General features: G+C 39.8%; 1 pseudogene; it reads left to right on the top strand.

Moving 5' to 3' along the window:
* Window positions 1-12,825: 12,825 nt before the first annotated feature.
* Window positions 12,826-13,652, top strand: LOC109560196 (ferritin heavy chain pseudogene; annotated as a pseudogene).
* Window positions 13,653-14,463: the final 811 nt, after the last annotated feature.

The following is a 14,463-nucleotide window of genomic DNA, read 5'->3' as shown; positions in this document are numbered from 1 at the left end:
ATGATTGTTTAGTGTTTTTGAGTGGATGCCTTGCTTCCCCTCACAAAAGCTCTTCTAAGCAAGACACATGTTTCATACATCCTTATTTCCCTTATACAGGAAATCCTAGAACCTCCTACCTACAAAAGGCACTTAGAGAACAGTTTGGTGACTGATGAAACTCAAAAACTACAAAGCAGCAGAAAAGTTAGAGGAGGAAAATGGTATAATTTGCTTTTCAGAGTTATATAATATCTTCAATTTGTCAGATAAAAATTTCCTTAAATAATTTTTATGGGACAATGTGAGGTTAATTAACTAATAGTCACAAAGAATAGCACTGCTTGTCTAGGAGAGTTTCTAGGAAGAATGGACACCAAACTCATCCCACCTCTCAGCTCTGTCCTGGAGTTGGTTTGCATTTCCTCTCCCCTCCCTTTGCATTTGCGTGAGAACATCAGCCTACTTTACAGGAGTGTGAAAGATATAAATGACAGAGAAACATATGGAATGTTCAGACTAGTGAAAATCCATATTAAGCATTCAACATCAGAGATGAGGACCCTAATCGACTTCCCTTCACTCTATACAGAATAAAGTAGATTTTTAAATTAGCTGGAAGATAAAACTAGTACCTGCAAACTCTTCAATGAAAACCAAAGCTGTGTATTTTGTCCAAAGATTTATGAGCTCCTCTACATTATGATCTTGTGTCTAGGAAGAAAAATGAAACTAGGTTTTAAGGAAATGACTTCCTTCATTATTGAGATATTCTGAAGTAAAAGAAAATATAACTTATAGCTTCCTCAAAATTCAAAGGAAATAGTCTAACTGGTGTAGTAGACTGGTTATACTAAGCACTGGTCTAGCAGACAATTTTGAAGCCATTGCTTGTTCCTGTCAAGAGAAGTGATTATGGGTGTGGCCAAGAAAGCTGAATGCACAACAGTGCGTTAGTAGATAAATGATTAAACCTAGAGATGCTCTGGACAGAAGTGTCCAGAAACACATAAGGGCTGTGCCTAAAATATTCACAATGCTTCCATTTTTATAAAAATAACTATTTCAACTTTGTCCCCACAATATTATCTAAGGAAGTCTGAGATTTTACATCCATGATGTGAACTAGCTTTTATTTATTTATTTATTTGAGATGAAAACATTTATTTTAATTGAAGTTTGTTTCACTAAAAATTCTATAATGATATTTTTAAAAGAAATAAAATTGAAACATAATTAACTGCTTTTAGTTCAATACTAAAGGTTTTACTGTCCTGGTTTCAAGTATATTCTCATGACCTTTCAGAATAAGGCATAAGTTCCCTTAAGTTGCATGTATTAAATTCTGAAAGAGATGTGAATACCAGATCACCTGACCTGTCTCTTACAAAACCTGTATGCAGATCAAGAAGCAACAGTTAGAACTGGACATGGAACAACAGACTGGTTCCAAATAGGAAAAGGAATACGTCAAGGCTGTATATTGTCACCCTGCTTATTTAACTTATATGCAGAATACATCATGAGACACACTGGGCAGGAAGAAGCACAAGCTGGAATCAAGATTGCCGGGAGAAATATCAATAACCTCAGGTATGCAGATGACACCACCCTTATGGCAGAAAGTGAAGAGGAACTAAAAAGCCTCTTGATGAAAGTGAAAGTGGAGAGTGAAAAAGTTGGCTTAAAGCTCAACATTCAGAAAACTAGGATCATGGCATTTGGTCCAATCACTTCATGGCAATTAGATGGGGAAACAGTGGAAACAGTGGAAACAGTGGCTGACTGTTTTTTGGGCTCCAAAATCACTGTAGATGGTGATTGCAGCCATGAAATTAAAAAATGCTTACTCCTTGGAAGGAAAGTTATGACCAACCTACATAGTATATTAAAAAGCAGAGACATTACTTTGTCAACAAAGGTCCATCTAGTCAAGGCTATGGTTTTTTCAGGAGTCATGTATGGGTGTGAAAGTTGGACTGTGAAGAAAGCTGAAGAATTGGTGCTTTTTCTTTTTTTCTTTTTTTTAGCTATTAAAATAGAATTTGTTAACTTAGCTAAGGGTTACTGAAACTTTATTTTTTATTTTTTTATTTTTTATTTTATTTTATTTTTTAACTTTACAATATTGTATTGGTTTTGCCATATATCAACATGAATCTGCCACAGGTATACATGTGTTCCCCATCCTGAACCCTTCTCCCTCCTTCCTCCCTGTACGGTCCCTCTGGGTCGTCCCAGTGCACCAGCCCCAAGCATCCAGTATCGTGCATGAAACCTGGACTGGCGGTTCGTTTCATATATGATATTATACATGTTTCAATGCCATTCTCCCAAATCATCCCACCCTTCCCCTCTCCCACAGAGTCCAAAAGACAGCCTTCAGAATGGGAGAAAATAATAGCAAATGAAGCAGTTGACAAACAACTAATCTCAAAAATATACAAGCAACTCCTACAGCTCAATTTCAGAAAAATAAATGACCCAATCAAAAAATGGACCAAAGAACTAAATAGACATTTCTCCAAAGAAGACATACAGACGGCTAACAAACACGTGAAAAGATTCTCAACATCACTCATTATCAGAGATATGCAAATCAAAACCACTATGAGGTACCATTTCACACCAGTCAGAATGGCTGTAATCCACACGTCTATAAGCAATAAATGCTGGAGAGAGTTTGGACAAAAGCAAACCCTCTTACACTGTTGGTGGGAATGCAAACTAGTACAGCCACTATGGAGAACAGTGTGGAGATTCCTTAAAAAACTGGAAACAGAACTGCCTTATGACCCAGCAATCCCACTGCTGAGCATACACACTGAGGAAACCAGAATTGAAAGAGACACATGTACCCCAATGTTCATCACACCACTGTTTATAATAGCCAGGACATGGAAGCAACCTAGATGTCCATCAGCAGATGAATGGATAAGAAAGCTGTGGTACATATACACAATGGAGTATTACTCAGCCATTAAAAACCAATACATTTGTATCAGTTCTAATGAGGTGGATGAAACTGGAGCCTATTATACAGAGCGAAGTAAGCCAGAAAGAAAAACACCAATATACAGTATGCTAACACATATATATGGAATTTAGAAAGATGGCAGCAATAACCCTGTATACGAGACAGCAAAAGAGACACTGATGTATAGAATTGATGCTTTTGAACTGTGGTGTTGGGGAAGACTCTTGAGAGTCCCTTGGACTGCAAGGAGATCCAACCAGTCCATCCTAAAGGACATCAGTCCTGGGTGTTCATTGGTAGGACTGATGTTGAAGCTGAAACTCCAATACTTTGGCCAACTGATGCAAAGAGCTGACTCATTTGAAAAGACCCTGATGCTGGGAAAGATTGAGGGCAGGAGGAGAAGGGGATGACAGAGTATGGGATGGTTGGATGGCATCACTGACTCAACGGACTTGAGTTTGGTTAAACTCCAGGAGTTGGTGATGAACAGGGAGGCCTGGTGTGCTGTAGTTCATGGGGTCACAACGAGTCGGACACAACTGAACTGAACTGATATATGTGTGAGTGTGTGTCTCTGTGTGTGTATATATATATATATTTCTTATATGCTCTGTAAGATTTGAACAGGCTCTTTCTTCCTCCATTAGCACATTCAGTACATTCAAGTTTTTGATTAACTATCGGCAGCAGAGACCAGACACACCCTTCCTTACCTTGGATTGATTGATATCAGGCTTTGAAACATCCCTGATAGCTTGAATTATTTATTTCTGGAAGGGTTTAAGCAAAGACTAGGAAATATCACCAATGTCAAGATCTTCTCTTCCCCCAGAGGGCTTGTCTTTCCCATTCCAATACAGTAAAGAAAATTCCTATTTCACTCAACATCACCCTTTTGGAGCCTTTGAAGCAAGGCAGATAGAGGTGGGAAGGAGCTTATAAACTCTGGGAATTCCTTCTCATGAAGAAAAAAATAAAGAGTTGTATCAAGATTTAAATACTATTGTCTCAACAAACACACACAACCAAGCAAAATTAAGCTCACAAAAATTCAAATTGATGCCCTAGAGAGAAATAGCTCAAACTAACAGGTGCTCAGTCATTTTAGTGATCTTATAGAGTATTGGAATTTAACAGCAGTTTATTGTCTTCACCAGTAATAACAAAAATGATGAGACCATAGGTCTAGGCATTAAAACAAAATTATCCCTACTACATTACCCACAATATGACAATTGTGAAGAACTCATCAAGATGAAACAGGAAATGTTTTCTAATAAATGTAGCTATTGTGTTGAATGAGACTACTGTGGACCTTGAGTTGCAGAACCACTGAATTAAGCAGCAGATAATGAAAAGTGATTATCTTAGTTAAGCTAAAAAAAAAAAAAAAATAGAAATACATACATTGATCTTCTCACTCACCCCTGAGATGTTCCAGTGTGGAAACCTCACACCTCCTATTATGTGAATTCTATTCTACCTTCTAGAAAGAGCAAGTGCTTTGCTTAATTTCCTGCATAATGTCAAATGATGCCTTTTCCCCTTTTAGCCGCCTTAATTTTGCAAACCAAAGACTTAAACAAAGGCAAAATTCCCTAGTTACAATGCCATGGACTCTTAAGAAAAAAATTATATAAAGGCACATCAATCTTTAAAATGCTTTTTCACTTGATACATTTATTTGTGCCAAGTCTTAGCTGTAGCACACGGGATCTTTGATCTCCTTTTCAGCATGCAGGATCTTTAGTTGCTGCATGTGGGATCTAGTTCCCTGACCAGGGTTTGAACCTGAACCCCCTGCATTGAGAGCATGGAGTCTTTAGTCCTGGACCACGAGTGAAGTACCAAGGGACATCGATCTTAAAGGCAACAAATATATGAGTTTGAGTTATCTTATTCAAAATAAATACAATCTCCTCAAAGACATGCATTCGGCTCTGTACTAGTTGTTGGCTTTGGCATCCTGGGGACAGAGTCCAGGTTATCCCTGGGGCTAGAGGGAAGCAGGTACCCTGGTTCTCCTGGAGTGTAGTCCAGGAAGGATGGTGCAGGTGAGCTGTCTTGCTTCCTATTTCATTCCCATCTGTGAAAGCACTGAATAGATGTTGGTGATAATAAGATATTTATTATTTATTATTATTTTATCCTTTCTCAGAATCTTAACAGAATCAGCATATCAGAAAAAAAGAATAACTTTGGGTAAATCACTAAAGCAAATAAAGAGGCATGGTCATTAAATAGAAATGTTACATATTTCATTCTGGAACCTGACATTTTTATGTGGTTGACACATGAAAATAGTACTAGAAATATTTTCTCTCACTCTCGCTCTCTCCTTTTGAGAAGATAACTAAAATTTTCTAGGTCTTCTATGTGTCAGATACTTTGCTAAATGCTTTGACATTTGATATGTTATCTAGTTTAATTATCTTAGTGCTATACATTAGGTGTTTTACTTTAACTTTACAAAGTGAAAAAAAACTGAACCTCAAAGAAGAGCAAAGGATACAAGGTTGATGATTTCTTGAGTTAGTTTGAATAAGGTGTGACCTTATTATCACCAATATCTATAAAAAGAGCATCCCAAATATAAATAAAGATTTTTTTTTTCATTTTCACAAGATCAAGGCCAGTGAAAATTGTCCCTTCTAAGCAGCTGGCTGTTCAGTCCAGAACTGGTGACAGTTCTTATGATTCAACTTCTTGGATCTTTCTCTATTCACCATGGTTAATGCTCCATTCCTTGGATTAGACTGAATTTGAAGTCTCATTGTACATTTGGGGTAAATCTTAGCAATAGACTTACTAGCCATATTCCCTTGGGCAAATCACTCAACTTTGGAGTTTCTAATGGGCTATTTAAAGGGGTGGAGGTAGGATGGTATCTATATGAAGCAGTTCAGAAACAGTCTGACAAAATTCTACAAAATGACAAGTGAACACTATGTCAGCAGCTAATACTGAGAGGACCCTCAGGAACAGGGTGAGCACTGCCACAGTCCCTTAATCCTGGAAGCAGGCAGACTCCCTCAGCAGGTGGTCAAATGATCTTCAGGGTGTTAGTATTGCCAATCCTCTACTTGAAGTCCCCTGAAAGTGATCTTGGGCTGTTCCTCCACCTGCCCCCCTTCAGGAGCCACAGTGAAGTGACTCCACTCAAGCATAATATCATCCACAGTCAACTTTATTCACTCTCCTCTGTGGTGTGAACGATTGGTTCCCCACATGTGCCAGCTCTTCCCTCATTCATCTCAATGCCCTATGCTGAAAGTCAAGAAAATGGCACACTCACTCTTCTTGTGTTATTCCTTTTATAATATTCTTTCTTATTCTTGGAGCAACATGGGTGTCTCTGATTATAGTAGAAAACACTTTGAGAGAAAAAAACCTCAACAAATAGTATCTCAAGATATAATAATCTCAATTATTATAGAAAAACAGAGAATAGTAGAGTAAGCTGAAGTTAGACTTATTTATAGCATTATATATACAGGCAAGAAAAAACAGCAGGGCCAAATTCATTCAATCATAGTCACCACCCCCTTGCAGCCCGCTTCTTGTTCTCTCTCCTGTGACTTTCCTCATTAGTGCCCTCCAAGGATGCTACTCTGAAATGAGCCTCCTACATTAGTAACAATTCTACCAATTGAATAATATCTATTCTCAGAACAGCCCTTTCAATTATGTCCCATGTGCTACCATACACATCAGCACCACTGCCCTTTATTAATTTTTAATATTTGACCAATGTTTTTCCATTTTTCACCATATCAAATGATAATAAGAAATCTGATTTACAAACCAAAGCTAGTAAGATCTAAATTCCCAAGTAAGAAATTGCCTCAGATAATGAAAATAAGAGCATTCACATACATAAAGAAATGCTGGACATAGGTCATAATTCATTAAGTGTTATTCTGTGATAGCTTCAGAGAATCACTCTTCTGCTTACAAAGCACCTTCCCATGAGCTATTTGGTTAAATGTAATGGCTCAACGGACTTCCCAGGTAGTGGTAGTGGTAAAGAGCCCACCTGCCAATGCACGAAACTCAGGTTCAATCCCTGGGTGGGGAAGATCCCCTGGAGGAGGGCATGGGCAATTCACTGCAGTATTCTTGCCTGGAGAATCTCATAGACAGAGGAGCCTGGCAGGCTACAGTCCACAGGGTAGCAAAAAGTCAGGACACATATGCATGTAATGGCTTAATATCTCATTCAAAAGAAGTATTCCAGTGAAAGGAAATGTTACTGGCTCATAAGTGTTAAGGAAATCTGGCCTTCTCTCTTAAGCTGAATACTCAGAAAAGCAAGCACATCTAGTCTTTCACCTAGTAAATGAGAAATATACCCAGTTTGGAGAAGGTGAACTGTAGGAGGCTTATCAAATGAGATGGCCAATCCTTTAAATGCAATTATGTCTCTGAGCACCATTTTTATACGGTCTTAGTATTCCCATTATTTCTGTTACACAACCAAAAATGCACCTGAAGTTTTTCAACAATTTTTCCTTTTAAATTTTCACTATTAGAGCTGCCAGAATCAGTCTATTCCTGAAACTGACAGCCTGAGGCATTACCTGTCCCTTTTTTCACTATTAGAGCTGCCAGAATCAGTCTATTCCTGAAACTGACAGCCTGAGGCATTACCTGTCCCTTTTTTCACTATTAGAGCTGCCAGAATCAGTCTATTCCTGAAACTGACAGCCTGAGGCATTATCTGTCCCTTATCACTTGCCAGCAATGGCAGAAATATCCATGGTGTTTGTGATAGTCTAGTGATAGTCAAGTGAAAGCCAGAGGTCATTTAGGCATCTAAATCCCCTTTAGGAGGTTTCCATAAAGTAAGACTTGTGAAGACTTCCTTGGTGTCTTAAAAACTAGAATTATTTAAGTAAATAAAACCAAAGCCAAAAAAAAAAAAAAAAATAGTATGAGTATTTTTGCCACCAGTATGTGGTTTTAACATAGCATTAAAGTTCAGGTCAAATTAATGATTTATGGAATAACAATTTACATCAAAATTGTTATATGGTTAATACCCTATTACTTGCTAGAGTATAAAACACCTTTATCATTTTCCTTTTGTCATCTATGCACCATCTTCAGAATCAAAGAAGAAAATAGCATTACCAATGAGGTAGAATATAATACCTCTACAAATATTTTACTGAGTACTGGAAGCACAGTGACACTAGAGGGATAAGTAAGGCTCAGTAGAGAGCACCACCGACAGCTCTTTGCTAAAAATAAATAAATAAATAAATAAATAAAATGGTGATAGGAATGGTGACTTTGATGATGAGGATATATAGTAGTAAAATGACAATAAAGGATATAAATAGGTCCTTGTCTCTGAACCATGACCAGCACTTCCTTCAAAACTCAGCCCAAATGATATCCCTAAATCAGCCAAGTTAGCTTAGTTCTAACTGTTCATTGCTTCATTATTCACCTATTCTACTTTTATCCCACTATTTGCACCAGCTATTTCACATTATGATTTTCCAAAATTATTGCAGTTCTGCATATGTTGATTTCCTATCTCCTAGAAAACAAAAGCTGTGACCAATATTTTTTAATCCTGCTAAATAAACCTGTTCATGTCTCTATATATAATAGGTGCTGCCTAGTTTAAGTTTGCAAATGTACACACACTGAGCACCGACTCAATGTGAATAACAATAATCTGTGGAAAATGCAAGGATGAAGAATATATAGTCTTACCTGTCACTTATGAAACAACACGGAGTAGGTAAGAGACTTGTGAACAATTAACAGGTGGGATGCATGAATGCTTACTCAGAGGTTTGCTATAGTAATTACAGGAGACACTGCTTTTACACTTAAAAGACCAGGGAAAACTCAGTGAACAAGGTAGTGTCTCCAGAGAATAAACATGAGAAGAATTTATTCCAAACTGAGCCTTCCTAAATGTATGGGAGCAAGAGTGAGATTTAGGCTCAAAAAATCATGAAATGTAATATGGCTGTGTCATAGGAGTGACAGAAAATATGAGAAAAGGTGGGGTTTTAGTTGAAATCATCATGGAATACGTTGGAAATCACAGTAAATTGTTAGATTTTATTTTGTAGGGCTCTATTGCTAAAACTCATTGGAAAAGACTCTGATGCTAGGAGGGATTGGGGGCAGGAGGAGAAGGGGATGACAGAGGATGAGATGGCTGGATGGCATCACTGACTTGATGCACATGGGTTTGGGTAGACTCAGGGAGTTGGTGATGGACAGGGAGGCCTGGAGTGCTGTGATTCATGGGGTCACAAAGAGTCGGACACAACTGAGTGACTGAACTGAACTGAACTGATTGCTAAAACTGCTATCCAAGGGATCCTAGATCCATGATATTTTCTATTATTAAACAGTTGTGTGGTCAGAAATTTGGGAGAAATATGTGTACTATGCTCCCTTCTTGAATATTCTTTTTGTGTGTTAGTGTCTAAAATTTCTGAGAAGTTTGATGACAAATATATTTCTTTAAGTATTCTTAACTCACATTTTCTCAAGCTATAGAATTCTTCTATTTTTGTTTCCCACGACATTTAATGATACCTTGTGGATCTAATTTTCAGGAGAATAAGGTCTGTGCAATGTAAGGAGGACCAATTATTTTCCTGGATGGAAGTGAGTATAGGGGTGTGATCAATGCTGAATGAATACTCATAGATTGCCCATGTTATGAAAGGAAATTCAAGCAATATATTGCTGTTAGTGAGATTGCTGAAAACAAACCACTAATGGATCAGTCCTGCAAAGGGTGGTGGTGAGAGTATGGGTAGGCTAAGTCTGTATGGTTCTTTTTTAAAAAATCATGATAAAATATACATAACACGAAGTTTGCCAATTTAACCATTTTAAGTATACAGTTTAGTGTTATAAAGTGCATTGCATTGTTGTGCAGCTATCACCAGCTAGCTGCAGAAACTTTCCATCATTCCAATCTGAAACTCTGTACCAACTAAACAATAATCTCCATTAATCCCTCACCCATTCCAGCCATCTTCATGAATTTGACTATTCTAGGAATCTCATATAAGTGGAATCACACAGTATTTGTCCTTTTATGTCTGACATTTCACTTCATGTAATGTTTCAAGATGATTCATTTTGAAAAGAGGTGGCCTCAAGTCCAGGAAAACAAAACAAAGAACTGCACACTACAACAGACCCTAGCAAGAATTACTAGCAAAAAAAGAATTACTAGCAAATTGAAATGTAAAGCACCAGCAGATATAAAAGCATGAAAACTTCCCTTGAGAGGACAATCCTGTCAAATATGAAGGGCATGAATGGAAAGTGCATGCTCTCCTGTCATGTATAATAGTTCCTTGGGAGATTGAGTCATACCCTATTATTTTCTGGAGGTTACCATTCAGGCCTTCAAAAGGCTCTGCTTATGTTTAAATATCTAGAGTATATCAAACATCACAGAAGCTGTTGAAGGTACTGAACAAAGTCTGCTATCAGAGAGACAGACTGAAGATCAGGCTTTCATCTGTCCCATATGGTTACTTTCAATTCATAAACAGCAGAATAGAGTCTGATGAGCCTCAGATATCAAAGAGAAACACAACCGTTAGGCTGCTTCATAAGGAAAGATAACAGAAAAATTAAGTGTGCTTGTGGCAAGGAAGAAAAACTGAAGAAAAGAGAAGGTATTAAGGTTTATCTTTCCCTTGTCTCCTGAAATCATATTGTCGCAAGTCCAAATCACAACACACCTAAACAATTGTGAGATTTGCCCAAAAACCTCTCTCCTCCATCCTAACCCCTTACTCCTGCACCTGGTTCTTCCTTCTAAACCTCCGTATCCAGCACCAAATACCCGTACATCTAAAGCATGGACGTGGCAGTTTCCTTCTTTGCTGCAAAATCTCTAATCCTCAAGTGGGTCTCTGTTGTCTAACAGTTAAATTCAACATTCACAGCCCTTAACAATTCAGCCTTTTTTGAGGCCAGGTCAGACATCTGTAAATCAGCAGTTCTTCTTTCCTTACAAAAACCCACCCTCTCAGTGTGTATCATAAACTGCTATTTGATGTGGACACTTCTGCATTAACCTTTGTGAAGAGAGCAGAGATAAGAAGGCCCTGGGGTCTGCATGCTGAAGTTCACACCCTACATCCTTCTTTATATCCAGAGCTGACTGTTGAATTTCTCTGTGCCTTAGTGTCCTTAACAGAAAAACAAAAACATAAGAATGCCATGGGTCATGCAGATCAGGACTGCATGCAGCATTGGACCCTGACCAGTGCCAAGCCAATGCTGACTCTGACTCAGCACACACCATGTGGATCACTCCACATCTTCTATATGACAGAATCAGTGGGAATTAAATAGTAATATGCCAAATGAAAGATTCTTGAGTTCAACACAGGATATCCTGTGAAAATTGAAGATTCCAAAACCATTCGGTTCAGTTCAGTTCAGTCACTCAGTTGTGTTCAACTCTCTGCAACCCCATGAATCACAGCACACCTGGCCTCCCTGTCCATCATCAACTTGCAGAGTTCACTCAAACCCATGTGCATCTAGTCAGTGATGCCCTCTAGCCATCTCATCCTCTGTCTTCCCCTTCTCCTCCTGCCCCCAATTCCTCCCAGCATCAGAGTCTTTTCCAATGAGTCAACTCTTCACATGAGGTGGCCAAAGTATTGGAGTTTCAGCTTTAGCATCAGTCCTTCCAAAGAACACCCAGGACTGATCTCCTTTAGAATGGACTCCTTGGATCTCCTTGAAGTCCAAGGGACCCTAGAGTCTTCTCTAACACCACAGTTCAAAAGCATCAATTCTTTGGTGCTCAGCTTTCTTCACAGTCCAACTCTCACATCCATACATGACCACTGGAAAAACCATAGCCTTGACTAGATGGACATTTCTTGGCAAAGTAATGTCTCTGCTTTTCAATATGCTATCTACGTTGGTCATAACTTTCCTTCCAAAGGTAAGTGTATTTTAATTTCATGGCTGCAATCACCATCTGCAGTGATTTTGGAGCCCCCTCCCCCCAGAAAAGTCTGACACTGTTTCCACTGTTTCCCCATCTATTTCCCATGAAAACCATTAACTAATGTTCAAACTGGTTTTAGAAAAGGCAGAGGAACCAGAGATCAAATTGCCAACATCTGCTGGATCATGGATAAAGGAAGAAAATTCCAGAGAAACATCTATTTCTGCTTTATTGACTATCACAAAACCTTTGACTGTGTGAATCACAATAAACTGTGGAAAATTCTGAAAGAGATGGGAATACCAGACCACCTCACCTGCCTCCTGAGAAACCTATATGCAGGTCAGGAAGCAACAGTTAGACCTGGACATGGAACAACAGACTGGTTCCAAATAGGAAAAGGAGAACGTCAAGGCTGTATATTGTCACCCTGCTTATTTAACTTCTATGCAGAGTACATCATGAGAAACGCTGGGCTGGAAGAGGCACAAGCTGGAATCAAGATTGCTGGGAGAAATATCAATAACCTCAGATATGCAGATGACACCACTCTTATGGCAGAAAGTGAAGAGGAACTCAAAAGCCTCTTGATGAAAGTGAAAGGGGAGAGTGAAAAAGTTGGCTTAAAGCTCAACATTCAGAAAATGAAGATCATGGCATCTGGTCCCATCACTTCATGGAAAATAGATGGGGAAACAGTGGAAACAGTGTCAGACTTTATTTTTTTTGGGGGGAGGGGGGGTTCCAAAATCACTGCAGATAGTGATTGCAGCCATGAAATTAAAAGACATTTACACACAGTCTTAGCAGAGAGTCCCCGCGGTTTCCTGCTTCAACAGTGCTTGAACGGAACCCGGCTGCTCGTCTCCCCCACCCCACCCCAGCCTGACGCTCAGAGCCAGCCCTCATCACCACTTGACAGCGCCCTCTGACCGGCTCAAGGTCCCCGCCACCGCTCCAGCGCCGCTCGGCCGTCGCCGCCACCACCACCACCACCGCCCGTTTTCAGCCGCCCACCATGACGACCGCATCCCCCTCGCAGGTGCGCCAGAACTACCACCAGGACTCGGAGGCCGCCATCAACCTCCAGATCAACCTGGAGCTCTACGCCTCCTATGTCTACCTGATCATGTCGTACTATTTTGACCGTGATGATGTGGTTTTGAAGAACTTTGCCAAATACTTTCTTCACCAATCTCATGAGGAGAGGGAACATGCTGAGAGACTGATGAAGCTGCAGAACCAGCGAGGCGGCCGAATCTTCCTTCAGGATATCAAGAAACCAGACCGTGATGACTGGGAGAATGGGCTGACTGCAATGGAATGTGTGCTGTGCTTGGAGAGAAGTGTGAATCAGTCACTACTGGAACTGCACAAACTGGCCACTGAAAAAAATGATCCCCATCTGTGTGATTTCATTGAGACTCATTACCTAAATGAGCAGGTGGAAGCCATCAAAGAATTGGGTGACAACATAACCAACCTGCGCAAGATGGGGGCCCCTGGATCTGGCATGGCAGAGTACCTCTTTGACAAGCACACCCTGGGACACAGTGAGAGCTAAGCCTCAGGCTGGTTTCCCACAGCCACAGGGGTGACTTCCCTGGTCACCAAGGCAGTGCATGCATATTTAGGTTACCTTCATCTTTTCTATAAGTTGTAACAAAACATCTACTTAAGTTCTTTCTTTAGTACCATTCCTTCAAATAAAGTAATTTGGTACCCCCCCCCCAAAAAAAAAAATAAATTAAAAAAAAGACATTTACTCCTTGGAAGGAAAGTTATGACCAATGTAGATAGCATATTGAAAAGCAGAGACATTACTTTGCCAAGAAATGTCCGTCTAGTCAAGGCTATGGTTTTCCCAGTGGTCATGTATGGATGTGAGAGTTGGACTGTGAAGAAAGCTGAGCACCGAAGAATTGCTGCTTTTGAACTGTGGTGTTGGAGAAGACTCTTGAGAGTCCCTTGGGCTGCAAGGATATCCAACCAGTCCATTCTAAAGGAGATTAGCCCTGGGTGTTCTTTGGAAGGACTGATGCTAAAGCTGAAACTGCAATACTTTTGCCATCTCATGCAAAGAGTTGACTCATTGGAAGAGACTCTGATGCTGTGAGGGATTGGAGGCAGGTGGAGAAGGGGACGACAAGGATGAAATGGCTGGATGGCATCACCGACTCGATGGACATGAGTTTGGGTGAACTCCAGGAGTTGGTGATGGACAAGGAGGCCTGGCGTGCTGCAATTCATGGGGTTGCAAAGAGTCCGACACGACTGAGCAACTGAACTGAACTGAATCATGTTGATGGGGTTTCCAAGGTGGCTCAGTGGTAAAGAATCTACCTGAAAATGCAGGTGATGCAGGTGCTGTGAGTTTAATCCCTGGGTCAGGAAGATCCCCTGGAGGAAGAAATGGCAGCTGACTCCAATATTCTTGCTGGAATAATCCTAAGGACAGAGGAGCCTGGTAAGCTATAGCCCATGGGGTTGCAAAGAGCTAGATACAACGGAGCACATGAACTAAAATCATGTTTAT

This window comes from Bos indicus, chromosome 6 (assembly GCF_029378745.1).
Source record: "Bos indicus isolate NIAB-ARS_2022 breed Sahiwal x Tharparkar chromosome 6, NIAB-ARS_B.indTharparkar_mat_pri_1.0, whole genome shotgun sequence".
NCBI lineage: Eukaryota > Metazoa > Chordata > Mammalia > Artiodactyla > Bovidae > Bos > Bos indicus.
This window is presented reverse-complemented; position numbering and strand designations above follow the sequence as displayed.